This window comes from Poecilia mexicana, unplaced genomic scaffold, assembly GCF_051168715.1.
Source record: "Poecilia mexicana isolate PSO_F unplaced genomic scaffold, ASM5116871v1 scaffold_18, whole genome shotgun sequence".
In the NCBI taxonomy this organism is placed as follows: domain Eukaryota; kingdom Metazoa; phylum Chordata; class Actinopteri; order Cyprinodontiformes; family Poeciliidae; genus Poecilia; species Poecilia mexicana.
In genome coordinates this window covers 28,483,614-28,490,640 of record NW_028263387.1, presented here as the reverse complement: position 1 = coordinate 28,490,640, position 7,027 = coordinate 28,483,614, and positions in this window count along the sequence as shown.

The window sequence follows — 7,027 nt, the reverse complement described above, 5'->3', positions numbered from 1 at the left end:
TTCTGTGCGGCATAAAACACCATCCGCTATCAGTCCTTTGTTAATCCCGTTTGTCTGAGACCTGTGTGCGTTTTTATTATATAACCACACACACACACACACACACACACACACACACACACACACACACACACACACACACTTGAAAACTGGGTTGTCATGATGTCAGTGTGTTGTGGGTTTTTTGTTTCCTGTCGGATGTCAGAGTTTATTTTGCCCCAGTGCTCCCTGTTAGTTTACCTCCTGCTTCTCACCTGTAACCCTGATTAGTTTTTCCCCTCACCTGGACTCGTAGTATTTAAGTTTGAGTTGCGTCCTTGTCTGGGTTTTCTGTATGCCAGTGTCTCTCTGATTGTTGACCTGCTGGTGTCCTGACTTAAGAGAATAAAAGCAAGATGCCACATCGCCGGGTACCTTCTAGTTCATCCTCAACCTAAAAGACAGAAACCTTCCTTCAGTAAACCTCCTGAGCTGCACCGAGGAGCCGACCTTTACCTTCTGACCGAAGAAGATTCAACTGATGAAAAATCCGAAATTAGCGCATGTTGGCAGCCCCGGATCCAGACGGGTTTAAGGGGGGGGGGGGGCATCGACTTACTTTGGGGGGCAAAATGAATCGTACCTGAACATAGACAACAACAAGCTTAAGGTTCTGTATTGATGTTAGCTAGTCATCTTTTAGCTAACATTAGCTAGTCATCTTTTAGCTAACATTAGCTAGTCATCTTTTAGCTAACATTAGCTAGTCATCTTTTAGCTAACATTAGCTAGTCATCCTTTAGCTAACATTAGCTAGTCATCTTTTAGCTAACATTAGCTAGCCATCTTTTAGCTAACATTAGCTAGTCATCTTTTAGCTAACATTAGCTAGCCATCTTTTAGCTAACATTAGCTAGTCATCTTTTAGCTAACATTAGGTAGTCATCTTTAGCTAACATTAGCTAGTCATCTTTTAGCTAACATTAGCTAGTCGTCTTCTAGCTAACATTACCTGCATCCAGCAGCTTTACTCAACTCAGTCGGTTAGTTTGGAGGGAAAAACTGTGAAAAGTTCTTTGCGTTTTGCTGGTTTGCTGCCGTGATTCTAACACAAACCCACGTAGCTCCGCCCAGCAGCAGCAGGTCTCCTTCACAGGTGGAAACCCAGCGCGAGCGGCGTAGCGCTCATGTTGCGTTTAAAGGCGGCTCGGAAAAACAGGTTACAACATGTTAACAATGGATTAAACAGTTTTAACTGCTGATTAAAGTGACAGAGGACACAGATATGGGAAGTGTGGAAGCCTCTACTGTATCAAACTGACAGGAATAACAGAGAGTTGGCCATTCTAAGGTAAAAACAACAAACAGCTTCCAGTCCAGGGGGGCCACAGCTGACTCTGTGGGTGGGCAATGTCCCCAATGTCCCCCAATGCCCGCCCATGCCGCCGGGCCTGCATGTTGGTCTTACACAGTCTAACAAGTTTATCATAGATAAATATATGACTTACTGTTTCAGGTTCGAGGACCGGAACCAACTGGACCTATGTGACGCAGGTCCAATTGGTTCGGTTCTAGAGTGACAGGGAGGCTCTGCCTCTCTCCCGCCACCTGGTGGATATCAACCACATCAGAACTCTAGACGGAGAACCTCCGAACCGACCGGAACCAGAACAGAGACCAGCAGGTCACATGATCCAGGCTGGTCTCGACATGCAGTAACTAGTTACTTTTACTCAGTTACTTTTAGTAGAGAAACTTTCTGGAAGTTTCACTGTGAACTTTGACCCCAGTGTTGCTTTTAAATCCTGTAATCATTTATTTATTCCTGTTATTTTTTTAGTCTTTTAAATACCAAACTAATTATAACTTTATATCATCTGTCTGATGACGACATGTAAATATTACATCAGCTTTTCTCATCGGCTGATCAGTGAGTTTACTAAATACTCGTCACAGTGGAGAACAGGTTCTGACCCGGCTGCATGTTTGGACCTCAGCACAGGCATCTAGAAACAGGAAGACCAGATGGATGGGAGGCTGGGAGAGCTCAGGAACAAGATCATCATCATCACCTTCAATGTGAAGAAGACCAAGGAGACAGTGGTGGATTTCAGAAGGACTAGGATCCTCTTCAGCCCTGGACATCAGAGGAGCAGCTGTGGCCTCCAGCTGCAGGTATCTGGGTACCAACACCTCCTGTCTGGTCAGGAAGGCCCATGAGCATCTCTACTTCCTCAGGAAGCTGGAGAGAGCTGGACTTGGGAACTCAACCCTGAGGAGCTTCTATCGCTGGGTGGTGGAGAGCGTTCTCTGTCTGCATCACCTTGTGGCACAGCAGCTGCACTGCCCTCCACCTCAGACCTCTACACAGCAGGATGCAGGAGGAGGCGCTCCTCGTCATGAAGGACTCCTCCCATCCTGTTCCAGCTGCTCCCCTCAGCAGGAGGCTGAGGATCAGTTTCTTCCCTTCAGCCATCAGACTGATGAACTCAAGCTGCACCAAATGCAGTTTCATCTCACAGATTATTTACACACAGACACATAAATACACATATCTCTTAAATTACTTGTTAATTTTTTATCTATTTATTTTTTGTGTAGTAAATCTCTAAATGGGACCTGAGTCCAAATTTTGTACCACAAACTATTAAGGTGATATGATGATAAAAACTCATTGAATCCTCCTCCTCTCCCGTCTCCAGCCAATCAGACGTCCACCTTCCTCTGACCCTCAGCTGTCTGTCAAACCTCATGTTTCATCTTCATGGATCTTTTGCTTCCACAGGTTTGACTTCATCCACATCAGGAGCTGCTGCTCCCTTTGCCTCCCACTGATCTGTCTCTAGAAGTGAAGAAGCAACTGGAGAGACGGAACCAGAACCAGGTCCAGATGGTGTCGGTACTGAAGGCCTGAAGCTGCAGAGCGGATCTGTGGGATTCTACAGCATCTCTTCAACCTCAGCCCAACCCAACAGAAGGTTCTGTTGCTGTGGACGACATCCTGCCTGGTTCTGGTACCAGAGAAAACTCACCATCAGTCATCGATGACTGTAGACCAGTTGCTATGACAACACACATCATGACGATTGTAGAGAGACTCCTGTCGGCCCACCGTGATGGAGACCAGGGCTCCATCCCTAATAAATATATAAATAATCATTTATTAGGGATGGAGCCCTGGTCTCTCACACCCACCTGAACAAGCTCATCTCAGGAGCACATACTGTTTGCTTATCGCCATTTAACACCCATCCATCACGGGGTCAGCAGCCTAAGTAAGGAGGCCCAGTCTTCCCTCTCCAGCCTCTTCCAGCTCCTCCAGGAACCCCAAGCCGTTCCCAGTCCAGCTGAGAGACATCGTCCCTCCAGCGTGTCCTGGGTCTCCCCTCCTCCCAGTGGGACATGAACTCCTCACCAGGGAGGCGTCCAGGAGGCATCCTGACCAGATGGTCGAGCCTCAACTGGCTCCTCTCGATGTGGAGGAGCAGCAGCTCTACTCTGAGTCCCTCCTGGATGACCGAGCTTCTCTCTCTAAGGGAGAGCCCAGCCACCCTGCGGAGGAAACCCATTTCGGCCGCTTGTATCCGTGATCTCGTTCTTTAGGTCATGACCCAAAGCTCATGACCATAGATGAGGGTGGGAACGAAGATCGACTGGTAAATCGAGAGCTTCGCTTTTTGACTAAGCTCTCTGTTCACCACGACGGACCGGTACAGCGCCCGCTTCATGGCAGACGCTGCCCCAATCCGCCTGTCGATCTCCTGCTCCCTTCTTCCCTCATTCGTGAACAAGATCCCCAGATACTTAAACTCCTCCACTTGAGGCAGGACGACCCCCTGACCCAGAGAAGGCACTCTACCCTTTTCCAGGTCAAGACCATGGCCTCGGATTTGGAGGCACTGATCCTCATCCAGGCCGCTTCACACTCGGCCGCGAACCGCTCCAGCGAGAACCGCAGATCACGATCTGATGAAGCCAACAGGACCACATCATCCGCAAAAGCAGAGATGCAAAAAGGAGATATGCGATCTGTTAAGGAAGAAATCTCTAAAATAGGTTTAACTTTGTAAAAAAGTCTGGCTCTCTCTTCCTCTGGATCCCAGGTCCTCTCGGCGGGCCACGTGTAGGCACAAGGAAACAACAATGCGTGTTGACATCACAGAATTACAGAGTTTAATCCAATATAAGACAATGCATAAACTTAGAAGTAAGACAATGCACAAACTTACACCAGAAACTGCAGAACAACGGAGACATACATTCATTTACCTGACAGACTTGGAAAAGAAAGAAAGAAAAGCAAAGACGTGCAAAGACATCTTTGGAGAATTGCAAGAGCAAATCTAAACTGTTACTTCTGTGTAGAAAGTTTTATCCTCTTGTATTTAATTTATTCAAATAAGGCGTATCTTTGCTCCTCCAACCAGGAGCTATCTCTGACCCTCTCTCTGAAGCCTAAACCCCTGCCGTGTTTACGGCCTCTCACAGATGAGTGTGAAAAGCTACAACTTCCACTGTATTGTTTTCTCACAGACAAAAGGCAGTTCAAACGATCCTAGCAAACCATCTGCTGGAACTACAAGTAAAATAAAGGTCAAAAAGCCAGAATACATTACTAATTTCAAAACCACAATTAGGCCATTTGAATCAAGACATGTTAAGTTTTAAAACTAGCTTATTTTAAATTTATTTTCTCAACAGATCCTAACCCCAGTCTGCCAATCCAGGGGAACTGCCCCTGATTTCCATGCGATATTGCAGAGTCGCGTGAGCCAAGACAACCCTACAACATCCAGAGCATTAAGGAACTCCGGGCGGATCTCATCCACCCCCGGGGCCCTGCCACCGAGGAGCTTTTTGACCACCTCGGCAACCTCGTCCCCAGAGATTGGAGAGCCCAACCCAGAGTCCCTAGGATCAGCTTCCTCAACAGAAGGCATGTTGGTGAGATTGAGGAGGTCTTCGAAGTATTCCACCCACCGGCCCACAACGTCCCACAACGTCCCGAGTGGAGGTCAGCAGCACACCATCCCCACTATAAACAGTGTTGGTGCTGCACTGCTTCCCCCACCTGAGATGCTGGATGGTGGACAGCTCCGCACCTCTCTTCACCCGAGTGTCCAAGACATACGGCCACATATTCGATGAAACGATTACAAAATCGATCATTGAACTGCGACCTAGGGTGTCCTGGTGCCAAGTGCACATATGGACACCCTTATGCTTGAACATGGTTTTCGTGATGGACAATCTGTGACGAGCACAGAAGTCCAACAACAGAACACCACTCGAGTTCAGATCGGGGAGGCCGTTCCTCCCAACCACGCCCCTCCAGGTCTCACCGTCACCGTCATTGCCCACGTGAGCGTTGAAGTCCCCCAGTAGTAGTCCCCCAGTAGAACAAGGGAGTCCCCAGTAACCCCCTCCAAGGACTCCAAGAAGGGTGGGTAATCTGAACTGTTGTTCGGCCCGTAAACACAGACAACAGTCAGAACCCGTCCCCCCACCCGTAGGCAGAGGGAGACTACCCTCTCGTTCACTGGGGTAAACCCCAACATAGAGGCGCCAAGATGGGGGGCAACAAGTATCCCCACTCCTGCCCGGCGCCTCTCACCGTGGGCAACTCCAGAGTGGAAGTACGTCCAGCCCCTCTCAAGGAGACCCATTTAACATGATTCAGCCTGATCTGCTCTGTGAGGAACTGCAGGAGACTCAGGTGGAGCCTCAACCCTCCTGGATCCATGACACCTGATGACAGACCACAGGTAGAGACTCGAGGACCGGGCGTCTGGCTCTGTTCTCTCTCCGTTCCTGTTCTCTCTCTACACTTCAGGCTTCCAGCACAAGTCTGACTCCTGTCATCTACAGAAACACTCAGATTACTCTGCAGTTGTTGGTTCATCAGAGACGACAAGACGCTGAGTACAGAGAGCTGGTGGACCGCTTTGGGTCATGGAGGGAACAGTCAAATCATCTGAAATGTGAACAAAACAAAGGAGAAGGTTGTTGGGTTCAGGAGGAACAGGGTCAAAGGTCAAACCCTATTTCCATCATTGGAGAAGAAGTGGAGGTAATGAGGAACATAAAAACCTGGATCTTCATCTGGACAAGAGAGGAAGGAACAGAGACGGAGGAAGAAAATATCCTTCAGGGTTTGGATCTGCTGTCAGTCTGTTGGTGAGAGGAGCATCAGAACCATCAGAACCAGGAGCTAAAGAGGCTCAACAGCCTGAATGAGTAGTCTGGTTCTGACCAGAACAGAACCACGCATCTCTTTGCATGGAGATCATCATGCAAAGAAGGATTCTTCATAACATCAAGAAAATTGGGGCCAACCCTGACCATGCTCCTCATATCCTGGGAAGGCAGAGTGTCTTTGGTCAGAGGCTTCTTCATAATCACTGTAAGACAGACTGCTACAGGAGATCTTTCCTGCTAACAGCCATCATCATCTTCAGTAATTCTCTGAATTCTGAATTAATGACCAACAACATTTAATTTCCCTTTGAGGTTAAATAGAGACATTGGTATGATTTGGGACCAGCAGGACTGAAGACCAGAATATCTTGTCTGTCAGATCCTTTATGAGACTCCAGTATCAAACTTTAGGCTCTCAGAAGCACGTCCAATTCAGACAGACCAGACCGTACTGTCCATCAGGAGACAGACCAGACCAGACCATACTGTCCATCAGGAGACAGACTTAACCGCATTCAACCAAAACGCAACTCTTCCGCTCACTTCGCCCTCAGTGTTGTCTGTCAGGCTGATTACTTCTGCTTTCACTCACCTAATTTCTTTCATCATTGCTGGTAAAAAATCAGCTACAGCCGCCTGTAGAATATACCTTTGTTCTGAATTTAATGTGTTTTAATGTGTAAGTTTGGAAGTTTGTTTGTTGGAGCATAAAGTTTGTGCAATCTGTCAGTCCAGACTCGGTTAATTACAAATATCCAGATGTTTGAAGTACGATTTTTCAAGATATTGAATCCAAACAGTTTACAATAAAATTTCAGAAAACTCTAATTGCTAGTGTTTGAATTTTGTA